General features: G+C 40.3%; 1 non-coding gene across 1 annotated transcript; it reads right to left on the bottom strand.

Annotated features, from left to right (window-relative positions):
- Nucleotides 1-679: 679 nt before the first annotated feature.
- Nucleotides 680-783, bottom strand: LOC112725254 (small nucleolar RNA R71). The gene has a single exon (XR_003164374.1). It is a non-coding gene; the product is annotated as a small nucleolar RNA R71 (small nucleolar RNA).
- Nucleotides 784-22,663: the final 21,880 nt, after the last annotated feature.

Below are 22,663 nucleotides of genomic sequence, written 5' to 3' on the forward strand. Positions count from 1 at the left end.
ACCCAAAATTCGAACACCATCCTCCTCTCTTTGTTCGAGTTTTTCTCTTCTCCTTCTTACATTCTTCTTTTCTTCTACTCATATAAGGAATCTCTATACTGTGACATAGAGGATTCCATATTTTCTTTGTTATTCCCTTCTTTGTCATATGAGCAGGAACAAGGATAAGAACATTCTTGTTGAAGCTGATCCTGAACCTGAAAGAACTCTGAAGAGGAAGCTAAGGGAAGCTAAAGCACAACTCTTTGGAGAAAATCTGACAGAAAATTTTGAAAAAGAAGGAGACATGGCCGAAAATAATAACAATGCAAGGAAGATGCTTGGTGACTTTACTGCACCAAATTCCAATTTACATGGAAGAAGCATCTCAATTCCCGCCATTGGAGCAAACAACTTTGACAATAAACCTCAATTAGTTTCTCTGATGCAACAGAACTACAAGTTTCATGGACTTCCATCAGAAGATCCTTTTCAGTTCTTAACTGAATTCTTGCAGATCTGTGATACTGTTAAGACCAATGGGGTTGATCCCGAGGTCTACAGGCTTATGCTTTTCCCGTTTGCTGTAAGAGACAGAGCTAGAGTATGGTTGGACTCTCAACCTAAAGATAGCCTAAACTCTTGGGATAAGCTGGTCACGACTTTCTTAGCCAAGTTCTTTCCTCCTCAAAAGCTTAGTAAGCTTAGAGTGGATGTTTATACCTTCAAACAGAAGGAAGGTGAATCCCTCTATGAAGCTTGGGAGAGATACAAGGAACTGACCAAAAAGTGATCTTCTGACATTCTTTCAGAATGGACCATCGTGGATATATTCTATGACGGTCTTTCTGAATTATCTAAAATGTCATTGGACCATTCTGCAGGTGGATCCATTCACCTAAAGAAAATGCCTGTAGAAGCTCAAGAACTCATTGACATGGTTGCAAATAACCAGTACATGTATACTTCTGAAAGGAATCCTGTGAGTAATGGGACGCCTATGAAGAAGGGAGTTCTTGAAATTGATACTCTAAATGCCATATTGGCTCAGAATAAAATATTTCCTCAGCAAGTCAATATGATCTCTCAGAGTATGAATGGATTGAAGGAATCATCCAACAGTACTATAGAGGCATCTTCTGAAGGAGAAGCTTATGGTCCTGAGAACCCTGCAATAGAAGAGGTGAATTACATGGGTGAACCCTATGGAAACACCTATAATCCCTCATGGACAAATCATCCAAATTTCTCATGGAAGGATCAACAAAAGCCTCAACAAGGCTTCTCATGGAAGGATCAACAAAAGCCTCAACAAGGCTTTAATAATGGTGGAAGAAATAGGTTTAGCAATAGCAAGCCTTTTCCATCATCCACTTAGCAGCAGACAGAGAGTTCTGAGCAAAATCCATCTAGCTTAGTGATGAACGGATAATTTATACGCTTTTTGGCATTGTTTTTAGGTAGTTTTTAATATGTTTTAGTCACTTTTTATTATATTTTTATTAGTTTTTAAATAAAAATTATATTTCTGGACTTTACTATGAGTTTGTGTATTTTTCTGTGATTTCAGGTATTTTCTGGCTGAAATTGAGGGAACTGAGCAAAAATCTGATTCAGGCTAAAAAAGGGCTGCAGATGCTGTTGGATTCTGACCTCCCTGCACTCGGAATGGATTTTCTGGAGTTACAAGAGTCCAAATGACGTGCTCTTAATTGCGTTCGAAAGTAGACATCCAGGCTTTCCAACAATATATAATAGTCCATACTTTGCTCAAGGATAAACGACGTAAACTGGCGTTCAACGCCAGTTCCATGCCGCATTTTGGCGTTAAACGCCTGAAACAGGTTACAAGTTGGAGTTAAACACCCAAAACAGGTTACAACCTAGCGTTTAACTCCAGAAACAGCCTAGGAACGTGTAAAGCTCAAGTCTCATCCCCAGCACACACCAAGTGGGACCCAGAAGTGGATTTCTGCACTATCTATCATAGCTTATTCATTTTTTGTAAACCTAGGTTACTAGTTTAGTATTTAAACAACTTTTAGAAATTTATTTTGTACCTCATGACAATTTAGATCTGAACTTTGTACTCTTTGATGGCATGAGTCTCTAAATTCCATTGTTGGGGGTGAGGAGCTCTGCTGTGTCCCGATGAATTAATGGAATTATTTCTGTTTTCTATTCAAACATGCGTGTTTCTATCTAAGATGTTCATTCGCACTTCAATATGATGGATGTGATGATCCGTGACACTCATCACCATTCTCAACCTATGAACATGTGCCTGACAACCACCTCCGTTTTACCTTCGATTGAATGAGTATCTCTTGGATTCTTTAATCAGAATCTTCGTGGTATAAGCTAGAATCCATTGGCAACATTCTTGAGAATCCAGAAAGTCTAAACCTTGTCTATGGTATTCCGAGTAGGATTCAGGGATTGAATGACTGTGACAAGCTTCAAACTCACAAGGGTTGGGCGTAGTGACAAACGCAAATGGATCAATGGATCCTATTCCAGCATGAGTGAGAACCGACAGATGATTAGCCGTGCGGTGACAGTGCACCTGGACCATTTTCACTGAGAGGACGGATGGTAGCCATTGACAACAGTGATCCACCAACACACAGCTTGCCATAGGAGGATCCTTGCGTGGGTGAAGAAGAAGACAGGGAGAAAGCAGAGATTCAGAGGACAAAGCATTTCCAAAACTCCAACATATTCTCCATTACTGCATAACAAGTATTTATTTCATGCTCTTTTATTTTTTGCAATTCAAACTGATAATCATAATTAATCTCCTGACTAAGATTTACAAGGTAACCATAGATTGCTTCAAGCCAACAATCTCCGTGGGATCGACCCTTACTCACGTAAGGTATTACTTGGACGACCCAGTGCACTTGCTGGTTAGTTGTGCGGAGTTATGAAAAGTGTGAATCACAATTTCGTGCACCAAGTTTTTGGTGCCGTTGCTGGGGATTGTTCGAGTTTGGACAACTAACGGTTTATTTTGTTGCTTAGATTAGGAAAAATTTTTCTTTTTGGGTTTAGAGTCTTCTATTATTGTTTTTGGTTGAAGTTTTTTTTAAATCCTTATTTTCTGTTTTTAAATTTTTCAAAAATTTTATAAACTGATAATTGAGTTTTTCTGTTTGAGTTTAGTTTCATATTTTAAGTTTGGTGTCAATTGTATTTTTTTATTTCCGTTTAAATTTTCGAATTTGAATTCATTGTTCTTTCTTAATCTTCAAGTTGTTCTTGTTTATTTCCCTTGTTTGATCTTTAGTTTTTCTTGTTTTGTGTGTTTTCTTGTTTTTCTTGTGCATTTTTGAATTATCAGTATTCAAAAAAAAAATTATACATTAAATACCTTTATTAAAACACTTTAAATATAGCTCAATTGTGTAGAGCAGTGTGCTTATGTTCTTGGTAATTGGAAATTTTCTTTCTAAAATCTTTTCAAAAATAATTTTTCTTTGAATAAATCTTGTGCCAAACTTTAAGTTTGGTGTTCTCCTGTTAACTTTTCTTTAGTTTTCAAAAATTTTATTTTGGTTTTCTAAAAATTTTAAGTTTGGTGTTCTTTCTTCATGTTCTTGTTGTTCTTGTGAGTCTTCAAAGTGTTCTTGAGTCTTCCTTGTGTTTTGATCTTAAAATTTTTAAGTTTGGTGTTCATTGGTGTTTTTCCTCCAAAATATTCGAAAACAAGAAGCATTAGATCTAAAAATTTTAAGTTGTGTGTCTTTTGTGTGTTTTTCTTTTTCATCATAAAATTCAAAAATAAAAAAAATATCTTCTCTAACTATTTTTGAGCAAATATTTCAAAATTTTTTCAAAAAAATTCAGATTTTTATTTTAAAATTTCTATTTTATCTTATCTTAGTTTTAAAAATTTCAAAATTCAAATCTTTTTCAAAAAAATCATATCTTTTTCAAAAATTTATCTTATCTTATTTCAAATTTCAAATTTCAACTTTCAAAATTTCAAAATTCAAATTTCAAAATTTAAAATTCAAAATCTAATTTTCAAATTTAAAAATAAAATATTTTCAAAATTTAAATCTTTTTCAAATCCTTATCTTATATTGTTGACTTTTTCGAAAATTCAAAATTCAATTTTGAAATTTCAACTTTCAAATTTCAATTTTCAAATTTCAATTTTCAAAATTTCAATTTTCAAATTTCAAATTTAAAATTTCAAAATTTAATTTTCAAATTTAAAATTTAAATTTCAAAACTTTTTAATTTAAATTCCTTATCTTCTCTTACCTATCTTATCTTATCTTATCTTTTCTAATCTCAAATCTTAAAATCAAATCTTTTTCATATCTTTTCTTTATTTTATTTTATTTTATTTTCTTACAAGTATCTTTAATTTTAAGACATATCTTTTTCAAAACTTCCTAACCAATTTCTCTCTCCTCATTTTTTTTCGAAAATCCTCACCCACATCTTTTTCAAATATTTTTAATTAATTAATTTAGTTTTCAATTTTCTTTTATTTCTTTTTCGTCTAATTTTCAAAAATATATTCAATTTTTCATTTATTTTATTTTATTTAATTTAATTTTACTTTCGGTTTAAAAAAAAAAAATTATTTGCAATCCGCATCATCTCACTTTCTCCATCATGGACCTAAGTGGAAATGAACAGTCCAGAAGGACTCTGTGGTCATATACTAACCCCATTACTGCTGCATATGGGAGTAGCATCTGTATACCTCCCATCAAAGCAAGCAGTTTTGAGCTAAATCCTCAGCTCATTGTCATGGTGCAGCAAAATTGCCAGTATTCCGGTCTTCCACAGGAAGAACCTATTGAGTTTCTGGTGCAGTTCTTGCAAATTGCTGACACAGTGCGTGACAAGGAGGTAGATCAGGATGTATACAGGTTGTTACTGTTTCCGTTTGCTGTAAAAGATCAAGCTAAAAGGTGGTTAAATAACCAACCCACAACAAGCATAAGAACATGGAAACAGTTATCAGACAAATTCCTGAATCAATATTTCCCTCCGAAAAGGATGACACAGCTAAGGCTGGACCTCCAAGGCTTTAAACAAGAGGATGATGAATCCCTAATGCCTGGGAGAGGTACAGAGGGATGCTAAGGAAATGCCCCTCTGAAATGTTTTCAGAGTGGGTGCAATTAGACATCTTCTACTATGGGCTTACAGAAAGAGCTCAGATATCTCTAGACCACTCAGCTGGTGGATCTATACACATGAGAAAAACTATTGAAGAGGCTCAAGAGCTTATTGATATAGTTGCTAGAAATCAGCATCTGTACATAAGTAGTGGGTCCTCCATAAAAGAAGAAGCCAAAGCAGGGTCTACTGAACTTGGTCCTCTAGAACAAGTTGCTGAACTCAATCAACAATTGTGCTTTCTAACAAAACAGCTAGCAGAATTCAAGGAGATGCTACAAGACACTAAAAATGCTAATAAAAATATGGAGGCACAATTGAATCAGACAAAACAGCAATTATCAAAGCAGATAACAGAAGAGTGCCAGGCAGTTCAATTAAGAAGTGGAAAAACATTAAATACCTCACTTCAGAGCAGCAGAAAGCCAAGGAAAGAACAACTGACAGAGGATGAGCAAAATATCATCCAAAATCCCTCTGAGGACAGTAAGAGCCCAGAGAGGAACAATTCTGGCATTCAAACACCAGAAACAGGCAAGGAGCTGGCGTTAAACGCCCAATGGAAGCTCAGCTCTGGCGTTCAAACGCCAAAAATAGGTAAGAAGCTGGCATCCAATGCCAATCAAGCTTCTAAACCTGGCATCCAAACACCAGTGAGGGATCAGACACACACAAGTGCTGATAGCAACCCTTCTAAAAAGGCTTCTCCAACCATCTCTGTAGGAAATAAATCTACAGCAACTAAGGTTGAGGAATACAAAGCCAAGATACCTTATCCTCAAAAACTCCGCCAGGAGGAGCAGGATAAGCAATTTGCTCGCTTTGCAGACTATCTCAGGACTGTTGAAATAAAGATTCCGTTTGCAGAGGCACTTGAGCAAATACTCTCTTATGCCAAGTTCATGAAAGATATCTTGAGTCATAAGAAGGATTGGAGAGAAACTGAAAGAGTTCTCCTCACTGAAGAATGCAGTGTAGTCATTCTGAAAAGCTTCCCAAAAAAGCTTAAAGATCCCGGGAGCTTTATGATACCATGCATATTAGAGGGTAATTGCACCAGGACAGCTTTATGTGATCTTGGGGCAAGTATCAACCTAATCCCTGCATCCACTATCAGAAAGCTTGGCTTGACTGAAGAGGTCAAACCAACTCGGATCTGTCTTCAACTTGCTGATGGCTCCATTAAAAACCCATCAGGCATAATTGAAGACATGATTGTCAAGGTTGGGCCATTTGCCTTCCCTACTGACTTTATACACTTTTTGGCATTGTTTTTAGGTAGTTTTTAATATGTTTTAGTCACTTTTTATTATATTTTTATTAGTTTTTAAATAAAATCACATTTCTGGACTTTACTATGAGTTTGTGTATTTTTTTGTGATTTCAGGTATTTTCTAGCTAAAATTGAGGGAGCTGAGCAAAAATCTGATACAGGCTAAAAAAGGACTGCAGATGCTGTTGGATTCTGACATCCATTCACTCGGAATGGATTTTCTAGAGCTACATGAGTCCAAATGGCGCGTTCTTAAATGTGTTGGAAAGTAGACATCCAGGGCTTTCCAGCAATATATAATAGTCTATACTTTGCTCAAGGATAAAAGACGTAAACTGGCGTTCAACGCCAGTTCCATGCTGCATTCTGGCATTAATCGCCAGAAACAGGTTACAAGTTGGAGTTAAACGCCCAAAACAGGTTACAACCTGGCGTTTAACTCCAGAAATAGCCTAGGCACGTGTAAAGCTCAAGTCTCAGCCCTAGCACACACCAAGTGGGCCCCAGAAGTGGATTTCTGCACAATCTATCATAGCTTATTCATTTTCTGTAAACCTAGGTTACTAGTTTAGTATTTAAACAACTTTTAGAAATTTATTTTGTACCTCATGACAATTTAGATCTGAACTTTGTACTCTTTGACGGCATGAGTCTCTAAATTCCATTGTTGGAGGTGAGGAGCTCTGCTGTGTCCCGATGAATTAATGCAATTATTTCTGTTTTCTATTCAAACATGCTTGTTTCTATCTAAGATGTTCATTCGCATTTCAATATGATGGATGTGATGATCCGTGACACTCATCACCATTCTCAACCTATGAACGTGTGCCTGAGAACCACCTCCGTTTTACCTTCGATTGAATGAGTATCTCTTGGATTCTTTAATCAGAATCTTCGTGGTATAAGCTAGAATCCATTTGCAGCATTCTTGAGAATCTGGAAAGTCTAAACCTTGTCTGTGGTATTTCGAGTAGGATTCAGGGATTGAATGACTGTGACGAACTTCAAACTCACAAGGGTTGGGCATAGTGACAGACGCAAAAGGATCAATGGATCCTATTCCAGCATGAGTGAGAACCGACAGATGATTAGCCGTGCGGTGACAGTGCACCTGGACCATTTTCACTGAGAAGACGGATGGTAGTCATTGACAACGGTGATCCACCAACACACAGCCTGCCATAGGAGGAACCTTGCGTGCGTGAAGAAGAAGACAGGGGGAAAGCAGAGATTCAGAGGACAAAGCATCTCCAAAACTCCAACATATTCTCCATTACTGCATAACAAGTATTTATTTCATACTCTTTTATTTTTCGCAATTCAAACTGATAATCATAATTAATCTCCTGACTAAGATTTACAAGGTAACCATAGATTGCTTCAAGCCAACAATCTCCATGGGATCGACCCTTACTAATGTAAGGTATTCCTTGGACGACCCAGTGCACTTGCTGGTTAGTTGTGCGGAGTTGTGAAAAGTGTGAATCACAATTTCGTGCACCACTTAGCAAATATAGTCTCTGATCTATCTAAAGCCACTGTAAGTTTCATGAATGAAACACGGTCCTCCATTAGGAATTTGGAGGCACAAGTGGGCCAGCTGAGTAAAAGAGTCACTGAAACTCCTCCTAGTACTCTCCCAAGCAATACAGAAGAAAATCCAAAGAGAGAGTGCAAGGCCATTGATTTAACCATCATGGCCGAACCTAGAAGGGAGGAGGAGGATGTGAATCTTAGTGAGGAAGACCTCCTGGGACGTCCAGTGACCAATAAGGAGTTTTCCTTTGAGGAAACAAAGGAATCTGAGGCTCAATTAGAGACCTTAGAGATTCCATTGAACCTCCTTCTACCCTTGGTGCACGAAATTGTGATCATCAATGGCGCCATCAACATGGTACGCTCAATTGTAATCTCAACTTTTTTTCACAACTTCGCACAACTAACCAGCAAGTGCACTGGGTCGTCCAAGTAATATACCTTACGCGAGTAAGGGTCGATCCCACGGAGATTGTTGGTATGAAGCAAGCTATGGTCATCTTGTAAATCTCAGTCAGGCGGATATAGAATGGTTATGGAGTTTTCGAAAATAAATAATAAAATAGGGATAGAAATACTTATGTAAATCCTTGGTGAGAATTTCAGATAAATGCATGGAGATGCTTTCGTCCCTCTAAACCTCTGCTTTCCTGCTGTCTTCATCCAATCAGTCTTACTCCTTTCTATGGCTGGCTTTATGTAAGGACATCACCGTTGTCAATGGCTACTTTTGATCCTCTCTGGAAAATGGTCCGATGCGCTGTCACTGCATGGCTAATCGTCTGGAGGCGTCACCCTTGCCAATGGCTGCATCCTATCCTCTTGTGAAAATAGTCCAAATGCTCTGTCACAGCACGGCTAATCATCTGAGGTTCTCGATCATACTGGAATAGGATTCACCCTCCTTTTGCGTCTGTCACTACGCCCAGCACTTGTGAGTTTGAAGTTCGTCACAATCATTCAATCCCAGAGTCCTACTCGGAATACCACAGACAAGGTTTAGACTTTCCGGACTCTCATGAATGCCGCCATCAATCTAGCTTACACCACGAAGATTCTGATTAAGAGATCCAAGAGATACTCATTCAATCTAAGGTAGAACGGAAGTGGTTGTCAGGCACGCGTTCATAGGGAATGATGATGATTGTCACGTTCATCACATTCAGGTTGAAGTGCGAATGAATATCTTAGAAGCGGAACAAGTTGAATTGAATAGAAAATAGTAGTACTTTGCATTAATCTTTGAGGAATAGCAGAGCTCCATACCTTAATCTATGGAGTGTAGAAACTCTACCGTTGAAAATACATAAGTGAAAGGTCCAGGTATGGCCGAATGTCCAGCCCCCAAAACGAGATCAATAGATCAAAATATAATCCAAAGATGTCTAATACAATAGTAAAAAGTCCTATTTATACTAAACTAGTTACTAGGGTTTACAGAAGTAAGTAATTGATGCATAAATCCACTTCCGGGGCCCACTTGGTGTGTGCTTGGGCTGAGCTTGAATGTTACACGTGTAGAGGCTCTTTCTGGAGTTGAACGCCAGGTTGTAATATATTTCTGGCGTTCAATTCTGGTTTGTGACGTGTTTTTGGCGTTTAACTCCAGACAGCAGTGTAGAACTGGCGTTCAACGCCCTTTTACGTCATCTAAACTCGGCCAAAGTATGGACTATTAAATATTTCTGGAAAGCCCTGGATGTCTACTTTCCAACGCAATTGGAAGCGCGCCATTTTAAGTTCTGTAGCTCCAGAAAATCCACTTTGAGTGCAGGGAGGTCAGAATCTAACAGCATTAGCAGTCCTTCTTCAACCTCTGAATCTGATTTTTGCTCAAGTCCCTCAATTTCAGCCAGAAAATACCTGAAATCATAGAAAAACACACAAACTCATAGTAAAGCCCAAAAATTTGAATTTAGCATAAAAACTAATGAAAACATCCCAAAAAGTAACTAGATTCTACTAAAAACATACTAAAAACAATGCCAAAAAGCGTATAAATTATCCGCTCATCACAACACCAAACTTAAATTGTTGCTTGTCCCCAAGCAACTGAAAATCAAATAGGATAAAAAGAAGAGAATATACTATAAATTCCAAACTATCAATGAAACATAGCTCCAATAAGATGAGCGGGACTTGTAGCTTTTTGCCTCTTGAATAGTTTTGGCATCTCACTTTATCCATTGAGGTTCAGAATGATTGGCATCTATAGGAACTCAGAGTTCAGATAGTGTTATTGATTCTCCTAGTTCAGTATGATGATTCTTGAACACAGCTATTTTATGAGTCTTGGACGTGGCCCTAAGCACTTTGTTTTCTAGTATTACCACCAGATACATAAATGCCACAGACACATAATTGGGTGAACCTTTTCAGATTGTGACTCAGCTTTGCTAAAGTACCCAATTAGAGGTGTCCAGGGTTCTTAAGCACACTCTGTTTTTGCTTTGGACCTTGACTTTAACCGCTCAGTCTCAAGTTTTCACTTGACACCTTCACGCCACAAGCACATGGTTAGGGATAGCTTGGTTTAGCCGCTTAGGCCAGGATTTTATTCCTTTAGGCCCTCCTATCCACTGATGCTCAAAGCCTTGGGATCCTTTTTATTACCCTTGCCTTTTGGTTTTATGGGTTACTGGCTTTTTGCTCTTGCCTCTTGGTTTTAAAAGCTTTTGGCTTTTTCTGCTTGCTTTTTCTCTTTTTTTTTTTCGCCATCTTTTTTTTTTCTGCAAGCTTTGTTCTTTGCTGCTTTTTCTTGCTTCAAGAATCATTTTTATGATTTTTCAGATTATCAAATAACATGTCTCCTTGTCATCATTCTTTCAAGAGCCAACATATTTAATATTCTTAATCAACAACTTCAAAAGACATATGCACTGTTCAAGCATACATTCAGAAAACAAAAAGTATTGTCACCACATCAATATAATTAAACTAAGTTCAAGGATAAATTCGAAACTCATGTACTTCTTGTTCTTTTGAATTAAAACATTTTTCATTTAAGAGAGGTGATGGATTCATAGGACATTCATAACCTTGAGACATAGTTACTAAATACCAATGATCATGTAATGAAGACACAAACATGGATAAGCACTTAACATAGAGAAAATGAAAAACAGAGAATAAGAACAAGGAATGAGTCCACCTTATTGATGGTGGCGTTTCCTTCTTGAGGAACCAATGATGTCCTTGAGCTCTTCTATGTCTCTTCCTTGCCTTTGTTGCTCCTCCCTCATTACTTTTTGCTCTTCTCTTATTTCATGAAGGATGATGGAGTGCTCTTGCTGTCCCACCCTTAGTTGTCCCATGTTGGAACTTAATTCTCCTAGGGAGGTGTTGATTTGCTCCCAAAAATTCTGTGGAGGAAAGTACAACCCTTGAGGTATCTCAGGGGTTTCTTGATGATGAGCTTCTTCATGTGACTGTTGAGATCCATGAATGTGCTCTCTTGTTTGCTCCATCCTTTTCTTAGTGATGGGCTTGTGAGATGAATCTTTCCATCTCCTATGGCTCAGAGGTGGAAGCAATTATCTTCCCTTTCCTCTTCTTGAGGTTTCTCTGGCCTTAGGTGCCATTAATGGTAATGCAAAAACAAAAAGCTTATGGTTTTACCACACCAAACTTAGAATATTGCTTGCCCTCGAGAAAGAGAAGAAAGAATAGATGAAGAAGAAGAAGATATGGAGGAGATGGAGGGATGTGTGTATTCGGTCATATGGGTGGGATTGGGTGGGAAAGAGATTTTGAATTTTTAAGGTAGGTGGGGTGTATGGATGTGAGTGGTAAATTAGTGATAGGGAAGAGAGATTGAGGTGATTGGTGAAGAGTTTTGGGAAAGAGTGTTTATGGGATGGTGTGAAAGAGGGGTGAGAAGAAGTGAGTGGAGGTAGGTGGGGATCCTGTGGGGTCCACAGATCTTGAGGTGATCCTGTGGGGTCCACAGATCCTGAGGTGTTCAAGGATTTACAACCTTGGACCAAATTAGGCATGCAAAATGCCCTTGCACACAACTCTGGGCGTTCAGCGCCAGATTGGTACTTGTTCTGGGCGTTGAACGCCCATTTGTTGCCCATTTCTAGCGTTAAACGCCAGAACCATGCTTGTTCTGGGCGTTCAGCGCCAGCTCTTCTCTAGGATGCAATTCTGGCGTTCAAACGCCCAGATGCTGCCCATTTTGGGTGTTCAGCGCCAGAACCATGCTCTGTTCTGGCGTTGAACGCCAGCCAGATGCTTCTTACTGGCGTTTAAACACCAGTAAGGTCTTCCTCCAGGGTGTGATTTTTCTTCTGTTGTTTTTGATTCCGTTTTCAATTTTTATATTTATTTTGTGACTCCACATGATTATGAACCTAATAAAACATGAAAGAACAAGAAAAATAAAATTAGATAAATAAAAATTGGGTTGCCTCCCAACAAGCGCTTATTTAATGTCAATAGCTTGACAGTGGGCTCTCATGGAGCCTCACAGATGTTCAGAGCATTGTTTAGACTTTCCAACACCAAACTTAGAGTTTGGATATGGGAGTTCAACACCAAACTTAGAGTTTGACTGTAGGGGCTCTGGTTGACTCTGTTTTGAGAGAAGCTTACTGTGCCTCTTTTCCATGTTTACAGAAGGGTAACCTTGAGTTGTAAACACAAGGGAGTCCTCATTCAATTGAAGGACTAATTCATCTCTGTCAACATCAATCACAGCTCTTGCTGTGGCTAGGAAAGGTCTTCCAAGGATGATGGATTCATCTTCATCCTTCCCAGTATCAAGGATTATGAAATCAACAGGGATGTAAAGGCCTTCAACCTTTACTAACACGTCCTCTACTTGTCCATAAGCCTATTTTCTTGAATTGTCTGCCATCTCTAATGAGATTTTAGTTGCTTGCACTCCAAAGATTCCCAGTTTCTCTATTACAGAGAGGGGCATGAGGTTTATCCCTGAACCAAGGTCACATAGAGCTTTTTCAAAGATCATGGTGCCTATGGCACAAGGTATTATGAACTTTTCAGGATCATGTTTCTTCTAAGGCAATGTCAGTTGATCCAGATCACTCAGTTCATTGGTGAACAAGGGAGGTTCATCTTCCCAAGTCTCAATACCAAATAATTTGGCATTCAGCTTCATGATTGCACCAAGGTACTTGGTAACTTACTCTTCAGTAACATCTTCATTCTCTTCAGAAGAGGAATACTCATCAGAGGTCATGAAGGGCATAAGGAGGTTCAATGGAATCTCTATGGTCTCTAGATGAGTCTCAGATTCCATTGGTTCCTCAAAGGGAAACTCCTTATTGATCACTGGACGTCCCAGGAGGTCTTCCTCACTGGGATTTACGTCCTCTCCTTCCCTTAAAGGTTCGGCCATGGTGATCAACTTAATGGCCTTGCACTCTCCTTTTGGATTTTCTTCTGCCTTACTTGGGAGAGTACTAGGAGGGATTTCAGTGATCCTTTTACTCAGCTGGCCCACTTGTGCCTCCAAATTTCTAATGGAGGACCTTGTTTCATTCATGAAACTTGTAAGACCTGATTAATTAACGGCTAATTAACGCATAAATGAGAATTTATTCTAGAAAGCCAAAAATGTTATTTTTATGGCTTAATATGATAGAGGAGATTGAGACAAGAATTTCGGTACCAATTTTATAGAAATTGGACCAAGATTGGATCGAACGGGCCAAACCGGTCCAATCGGACCCAAAATGGGCCCTTGGCCCAACTAAACTAAACCAAAACCCTAGTTTTCAGCACTCTCTCTCCTCACAACACACTAAACACGCTGAAATGGAGGCCATGGAGGGAAGAACACTCTCTCAAGTTCTCTCCCTTGGTTGATCTTCAAACCACTATAACTTTTGATCTAGAGCTCCGATCACCGCACCGTTTGCGGCCACGCGTTCACCGCGAAGAGCTCTACAAAATCCATACAATCAATCTTGAGGTAAGCCACGTTTTGCTCTCCGAAATTCCAGCCCTTGTTTTCGAGTTTCATGGGTGAAATGTTGAGATTTTGGATTCTTTGATGTTATAAGACCTAACTCTCTTGAAGGAGAAGGTTAATCTTGTCTCCTTGGACCTTTAGTGTGGTAAGATTCTCAACCCTAGTGTAATTTCTTGTTCTATGATGTTTGGGTATTGAGATGTTGTGTATGGGTATGATGATTGTGGCTTAGGTTGTGTATATGTGAATATTGGAGCTTGATTGGTGATTTTGGAAAGCTTGAAAGAGGGTTTTGTGTGATAAAATCTATTCTTGGAGGTATTGAGACCTTGAGAGCTTGTGGACAAGTGGTTTAGAAGTGCTCCGGTTGAGCGTGGGGAATCGGCTAAGGTATGGTTTCGGTTTCCCGTATCTAATATGTAATGTGGTAGGAAATACTTAGGCTAGAGGCCCTAAGATAGGCATTGAATTGTTGATGTTGTTGAATGGTTGAGATATATGATGTGATCATATATGTGGTTATGAATATTGATGCCTTGATTGTGTGATATATGAGAAATGCATGTTGTGATATGTGCTTGATGGATGATTGAGATTGAATTGGTGGGTGGTACCATGTTGATGGTGAGTATGATAATGATTATATATAATAATGGTTGATTGGAAATGGTATTATTGGAAATTGGGATGAGGAAGGATGTATGATATGATATTGTGTTTGTCCTTTAGCCATTTGATTGAGAAGTGTTAAAATGGTTGGATGTGGTTTTGGAAATTTTGGTAAAGTGTCAATGTGTGAGGTGAGGATGGCTTGATATTGATTTTGGTACATTTTGATTGATTTCAAAGAAAAGGGATGAAATTGGCATGTTTTGATTGATTTTGAAAAGAGTTGAAAGTGGCTTATTTTGAAAATGGCACTTTGTGGTTTTGTATGAAAATATGGTTTTTGGGCATACTTTGACGGGACATAACTTGGACTACGGATCTCTGATTTGTGCCAAATCTGTTTAGAAATGAAATTGGATCCGGGAGGTCCATGCCGTTCGAAGAACGGGTGAAAAATGATTTATAATAAGAAAGTTATGTCCGTCGGAAGATTGGGAGTTGAATATGTAAATTCTGCAGCTTTTAACTTAGAAAATTTTTAGCAGAATGACCCTCCGCGCGTATGCGCACTTGGCGCGTATGCGCCGTTCTTCGAGAAAGCACCATCCAGCGTGCGCGTGGTGTGCGCGAGCGCGTCGATGCGCTGTACCAAATGCCTAGCCATTTTCCAGAGAGTTGTGCCAGTTTTGTGCGTGGGGCGCAAGAACACCCACGCGTACGCGTGGCTGACGCTTGCGCGCCGTTTGGCTAATTTTCAATCCGCGCGTTCGTGCGTATGACGCTTGCGCGTCGGTGAGTTTTATGGCCATCCACGCGTGCGCGTACGCGTGGCCCTGTTTTCATCCCAAAGTTGATTTTTGAGTTTTAAAAGCCAAATTTCATACTTCTAAGCCTCTGATCTCACCACTTATGTCTTGAATCATTATAATATGCCTAGCTATGAGATAAGGAGCTAGTGAATGTGGTAACTTGCGAGTGAAGCAAGGGAAAAATGAATGATCATTGAGGATCAAAGAAGATTATGTGAGATGCGGAGAATGGCGGTGGAAGTGCTTGTTATGCCATGGGCCGAAGGGCCGTAATTGTTAATGAATTGGCCGGTTATGGATTTAACCGTGAGCCGGATGGCTAGATTATTGCCGTGTTACGGCGGAGCCATGATTATGGCTAAGTATAAATGCATATATGCTGTTGAATGAATTGTGAATGTTGCACTTCCACTATCTGAGATACGAGTTTCTCTGGGTAGTAGCAGTGGCTAGCCACCACGTGCTCCAGGTTGAGACTTGATACTCTGTTGACCCTATGTCGTAAGTGTTGCTGGGCACTGTGAAAGCCCCGGATGAGCTCGCCCCCGTAAATATTCACTAGTGAGGGTGATGGATATGGATCATGATTATGATCAAGTTTATGATGAGTATAACTCGAGTTGGGGATGCGCGACAGAGGGACAGTCCAATGGTTAGCTACCAGGACTTGTCGGGTTGGCTCTATAACCGACAGATGATATCATCAGCCACTAGGGACAGGCATGCATCATAAGCATACTACATGAATTGTTTGAGATTGCCTATTTGACTGCATATTACTTGCTAATTGTCTAAATACCTTATCTGTTTCTATTTGTAAATCTCTTGTCTGATATAAATGTGTTTGCTATATTATACTCCTGTTGGTGGTTGGGAGGTCTGAAGGAATCGGAAAGGGAAGTATTAGTTAGACTGAAGGATCTTTAGTCAGTTGCCACTTATGGTTTAGTTTGTTTATAAGCTTTGATATTATCTGGAGGAAGTTCTAGGATTGCCTTCGGCTTTCCTCTATTATTATGTATTATATATGTGGAAGCTGTTACCATGCTGAGGACCTCTGGTTCTCACCCATGCGAATTTTGTGGTTTTTAGATGCAAGACGTGAGTTTTCTCGTTGAGGCATGCTGGAGAGTTCTGGATTAGCGAAGATTCTTGTTCTCGGAACTCTATTTTGGTTTATATGCTTTGTTTAGATACTTTTATCTCCATTAAATAATACAAACTGTGATGACTCCTTCTAGAGGGGATTTTTGGAGAATAGGGTTCTATATTTGTGTCCCTTTGGGTTTCCTTTGGGGTTGTCCTTATTTTATTCTATGTATATATTGCTATGCTCGAACCGGTTATCTTCGCAGCTGGATTTTGAGTCTTGATATTCCTGTTTTTGACACTCCTTTGTATATATATAATCTTGCGTTCGCTTATCCTTTACTCGTTACGTTATCGATCGGAGTGTAGCGCTTTCGAGTTACGATTTTTGTTTACCCCTTTTTCTATAAAGGCTCCTAGTTATAATCAATCATTCATACTACTATACGTACTAAATTTTTGTTTTAGAGGTCGTAATACCTTGCCATCTCTGAATTATGACTTAAGCATAAGACTCTGTATGGTAGGGTGTTACATTATGGTATCAGAGCAGTTCGTTCCTGTAGAGCCTGGGGGACAGACTAACTATGCTTCTGTGCATTCTCTGTATGTGTGTTATGTGCCGTTAGTATATCTACTTGATATAATTGGCATAAACGTTCATGAGCATGCATTTGGGACTTTGAAGCACTAAACTTCCGATATTGAGACTGATCAACTTAATATCGATTGTTTGGTGTGTATAGGAACCAGATGACACCTCGTGGACGTGGTAGAGGTCATGGGAGGAGTCGTACTAATGCTCGTGCGCCGGAGAATAACCCTAATGACCCGGTGAACTTTATGACTGTGTTGGAGAACATGGCTGCTGCTATGCAAGCCACTGCTGAGGCTCTTGGTCAACAGATGAACAACCATGGTAATGACGGAGGTGGAGTTCAGGGCCCGATGACACTGGCAAACTTTTTGAAGGTTAATCCACTGAAGTTCAAGGGAACTACTAGCCCGACTGAAGCCGATACATGGTTTCAGGCTATGGAACGAGCACTGCAAGCGCAGGTGGTACCTGAAGGGCAGTGTGTAGAGTTTGCTACCTATTTGCTCACTGGTGAAGCGTCGCATTGGTGGCAGGGTATCCGACGCCTCCTGCAGCAGGGTGATGATTATATCACCTGGGATGTCTTCCAAGAGGAGTTCTATAAGAAGTACTTTCCGACTTCTGCTAGGACGGCCAAGGAGCTTGAATTGTTGCAACTGAAGCAGGGTACTATGTCCGTATCTGAGTATACTGACAAGTTTGAGGAGCTGTTCAGATTCTCTCGTATATGTCAAGGGACTCCGGTGGAATATGAGGAATGGAAGTGTGTTAAGTATGAAGGAGGACTCCGGAGCGATATTTTCAGTTCAGTGGGACCAATAGAGATTAGGACTTTCTCCAAGTTGGTGAACAAGTGTAGGGTTGCTGAAGAGTGTGTGAAGAGGGCAGCCGCTGAGAAAGGAAATCACAAAGGACCATTTCCACAGAACCGAGGGAAGAGCTTTGCACCTAGAGGTCCACCTTTCAAAAGGGAGGTTCTTTTAGGAGGCCCAACAACAACTACTCCCAAGGGAAAAGGTTTGGGAAGCAGCCTCATAATGATCAAGCTTGTACTAGGTGTGGAAGTCACCATCCAGGAGTACCATGCAAAGCCGGATGGGGTTTGTGCTACAATTGTGGAAAGGCGGGGCATAGAGCCGCAAATTGTCCGGAAAAGCAGAAACAAGGTGCTGGGAAAGCACAACAGACTGGTCGGGTGTTCACCACCTCAGCTGTGAGTGCAGAGGGATCCGAGACACTCATTCGAGGTAACTGTGAAATGGCTGGTCAAACTTTAAATGCTTTATTTGATTCGGGAGCATCGCATTCATTCATTGCATTTGAGAAAGCCCATGAGTTAGGGTTGAAGATCGTAACCCTAGGTTATGACTTAAAAGTGTATAATGCTACCCATGAAGCCATGGTAACTAGGCTAGGATGCCCGAAAGTTTTGTTTAGGTTCAAGCAGCGTGATTTTGTCCATAATTTAATCTGCTTACCGATGATCAGTCTTGACCTTATCTTGGGATTAGACTGGTTATCTGAGAATCATGTCCTGCTTGATTATTCTACAAAGTCGGTGTACTTTATGCCGGAAGATACAGAAGGGCCGGTCGTGGTGAATAATTATTACTTGAATTTAATGATGGTGAACTGTTCCGGAATCAAATGTCAGGGTATTCTATTGTTAACCGCGGGTGTTTCGGGTGATGATCAAAGGTTGGATCAGATTCTGGTAGTGTGTGAGTTTTCGGAAGTGTCTCCCGATGATATTGAGGAATTTCCACCTAACCGAGAGGTCGAGTTTGCTATTGAATTGGTGCCTGGGGCGGGACCAATCTCAAGTGCTCCTTATAGAATGTCACCATTAGAGATGGCCGAGCTAAAGTCTCAGTTAGAGGAATTGTTGGGTAAGAACTTTATCCGACCAAGTGTTTCCCCGTGGGGGTGCTCCAGTGTTACTAGTAAAGAAGAAAGATGGAAGTATGCGATTCTGTGTGGATTACAGGCAGCTGAACAAAATCACCATAAAGAATAAGTACCCATTGCCGAGAATTGATGATCTCATGGATCAGTTACAAGGAGCTGGGGTTTTCTCGAAGATCGATTTGTGATCTGGTTATCACCAGATAAGGGTGAGGGGTGAGGATATCCCTAAGACCGCTTTCAGGACTCGTTACGGTCATTACGAGTACACTGTAATGTCCTTTGGGTTGACGAACTCTCCTGCAGTATTCATGGATTACATGAATAGAGTGTTCCGTCTGTTTTTGGATAAATTTGTTGTTGTCTTCATTGACGACATACTGATTTACTCCAAGACTGAAGAAGAGCATGCGGAACACCTGAGGACTGTGTTGCTGATTCTAAAGGAGAAAAAGCTCTATGCGAAACTGTCTAAGTGTGAGTTCTGGAAGAGTGAGGTGAAGTTTTTGGGTCACGTGGTGAGTAAGAAGGGAATAGCCGTAGATCCAACTAAGGTGGAAGCTGTGATGGATCGGAAGCAACCAACAACAGTAACTGAGATAAGGAGTTTTCTGGGTTTAGCTGGCTACTATCGAAGGTTCATCAAAGGCTTTTCGCAATTAGCCTTGCCGTTGACAAAGTTAACCCGCAAAGACACTCCGTTTGTTTGGACTCCTGAGTGCGAGGAGAGCTTTCAGGCATTAAAGAAAAAGTTGACCACTACACCTGTGTTGGTGTTACCTGAGCCAAACGAACCATTTGAGGTGTACTGTGATGCCTCACTAAAGGGTCTAGGATGCGTGCTGATGCAGCATCATAATGTGGTGGCGTATGCCTCACGACAGTTGAGACCTCACGAAGTTAGTTACCCTACGCATGATTTGGAACTTGCTGCGGTTGTGTTTGCCTTGAAGGTGTGGAGGCATTATCTCTATGGGGTTAAGTTCCAAGTCTTCTCTGACCACAAGAGCTTGAAATATCTCTTTGACCAGAAAGAGCTTAATATGAGGCAAAGGAGGTGGATGGAATTATTGAAGGACTACGACTTTGAGTTGAATTACCATCCGGGAAAGGCGAATGTAGTAGCGGATGCGTTAAGTCAGAAGTCATTATATGCGGCTTGGATGATGCTTCAAGAGGAGAAGTTGCTCAAGGGATTCGAGAGTCTAAAAATCGGTGCTCGAGAAGTATCTGGAACCTTGTGTTTGAGCCGATTAGAAATCTCGAGTGATTTTAAGTCTGAGCTTCTAAAGGCTCATGAAAATGATGAAGCGTTATGGAAGGTGTTACCGGCTATCGAACAAGGAAAATAGTGGAGAGTGTCGGAAGAAAAAGATGGGTTATGGAGATTCAAGGGTAGGATCATTGTGCCGGATGTTGGTACCTTGAGGCAAGATATCTTAAAGGAGGCACACAAAAGCGGATTCTCCATTCACCCGGGAAGCACTAAGATGTACCATGATTTAAAGGCGATGTTTTGGTGGCCGGGTATGAAGAATGATGTGGCGGAATATGTTTCAAAGTGCTTAACTTGTCAAAAGGTAAAGATTGAACATCAAAGACCTTCTGGGATGTTGCAACCTTTAGAGGTTCCGCAATGGAAGTGGGAAAGTATTGCAATGGACTTTGTGTCGGGATTGCCAAGGACTAGGACTGGTTTTGATGCTATCTGGGTAATTATGGACCGACTGACGAAGTCAGCTCACTTTTTGCCCATTCGGATGACTTACACCCTTGAGGAGCTAGCTCAATTATACATAAAGGAGATTGTGAGACTCCATGGTGTACCTGCTACTATAATCTATGATAGAGATCCTCGTTTCACTTCGAGGTTCTGGGGTGCATTTCAGAAAGCTTTTGGAACCCGATTAAGCTTGAGTACAGCTTACCATCCTCAAACAGATGGTCAATCCGAGAGGACGATCCAAACACTAGAGGATATGTTGAGAGCTTGTGTTTTGGACCAACCGGCGAGTTGGGATCGGTATATGCCGTTAGTGGAGTTTGCATACAATAATAGTTACCATGCAAGCATCGGAATGGCTCCATATGAGGCATTGTATGGGAGGAAATGTCAATCTCCGCTATGTTGGTATGAAGCTGGAGAGAAAGGTTTGTTGGGGCCGGAAATGATAGCTGAGACCACTGAACAAGTTAAGAAAATCCGAGATAGGATGTTTACGGCGCAGAGTCGCCAGAAGAGTTACGCCGATCAGAGGCGGAAGCCCTTGGAATTTGAAGAAGGAGATCATGTTTTCCTGAAGGTTACTCCAACCACAGGAGTAGGTAGGGCGATTAAAGCAAAGAAGTTGAATCCTCGATACATTGGTCCATTTCAGATCCTGGAGAGGATTGGACCGGTGGCGTATCGAATGGCTCTACCATCTCATCTTTCGAACCTGCACGATGTGTTTCACGTGTCGCAGCTTCAGAAGTACACTCCTGATGCTAGCCATGTGTTAGAACCTGAATCGGTTCAGTTAAGGGAAGATTTGACGCTTCCAGTAGCTCCAGTCAGAATCGATGATACTAGTATCAAACGGTTGCGTGGAAAAGAGGTTTCATTAGTCAAAGTGGCATGGAGTCGAGGCGGTGTTGAGGAACACAATTGGGAACTTGAGTCGGAGATGCGAACGGATTATCCGCACTTATTCTCAAGTAATTGAATTTGAATTTTGTGGGCAAAATTCCCAATTAGGTGGGTAGAATGTAAGACCCGGTTAATTAATGGCTAATTAACCCATAAATGAGAATTTATTCTAGAAAGCCAAAAATGTTATTTTTATGGCTTAATATGATAGAGGAGATTGAGACAAGAATTTCGGTACTAATTTTATAGAAATCGGACCAAGATTGGACCGAACGGGCCAAACCGGTCCAACCGGACCCAAAGTGGGACCTTGGCCCAACTAAACTAAACCGAAACCCTAGTTTTCAACACTCTCTCTCCTCACAACACACTAAACACGCTGAAATGGAGGCCATGGAGGGAAGAACACTCTCTCAGGTTTTCTCCCTTGGTTGATCTTCAAACCACCATAACTTTTGATCTAGAGCTCCGATCACCGCATCGTTTGCGGCCACACATTCACCGCGGAGAGCTCTACAAAACCCATACAATCAATCTTGAGGTAAGCCACGTTTTGCTCTTCAAAATTCCAGCCCTTGTTTTCGAGTTTCATGAGTGAAATGTTGAGATTTTGGGTTTTTTGATGTTATAGGACCTAACTCTCTTGAAGGAGAAGGTTAATCTTGTCTCCTTAGACCTTGAGTGTGGTAAGATTCTCAACCCTAGTGTAATTTGTTGTTCTATGATGTTTGGGTATTGAGATGTTGTGTATGGGTATGATGATTGTGGCTTAGGTTGTGTATATGTGAATATTGGAGCTTGATTGGTGATTTTGGAAAGCTTGGAAGAGGGTTTTGTGTGATAAAATCTGTTCTTGGAGGTATTGAGACCTTGAGAGCTTGTGGACAAGTGGTTTAGAAGTGCTTCGGTTGAGCGGGGGAAATCGGCTAAGGTATGGTTTCGGTTTCCCGTATCTAATATGTAATGTGGTAGGAAATACTTAGGCTAGAGGCCATAAGATAGGCATTGAATTGTTGATGTTGTTGAATGGTTGAGATATATGATGTGATCATATATGTCGTTATGAATATTGATGCCTTGATTGTGTGATATATGAGAAATGCATGTTGTGATATGTGCTTGATGGATGATTGAGATTGAATTGGTGGGT

Source organism: Arachis hypogaea, chromosome 11, assembly GCF_003086295.3.
Source record: "Arachis hypogaea cultivar Tifrunner chromosome 11, arahy.Tifrunner.gnm2.J5K5, whole genome shotgun sequence".
In the NCBI taxonomy this organism is placed as follows: domain Eukaryota; kingdom Viridiplantae; phylum Streptophyta; class Magnoliopsida; order Fabales; family Fabaceae; genus Arachis; species Arachis hypogaea.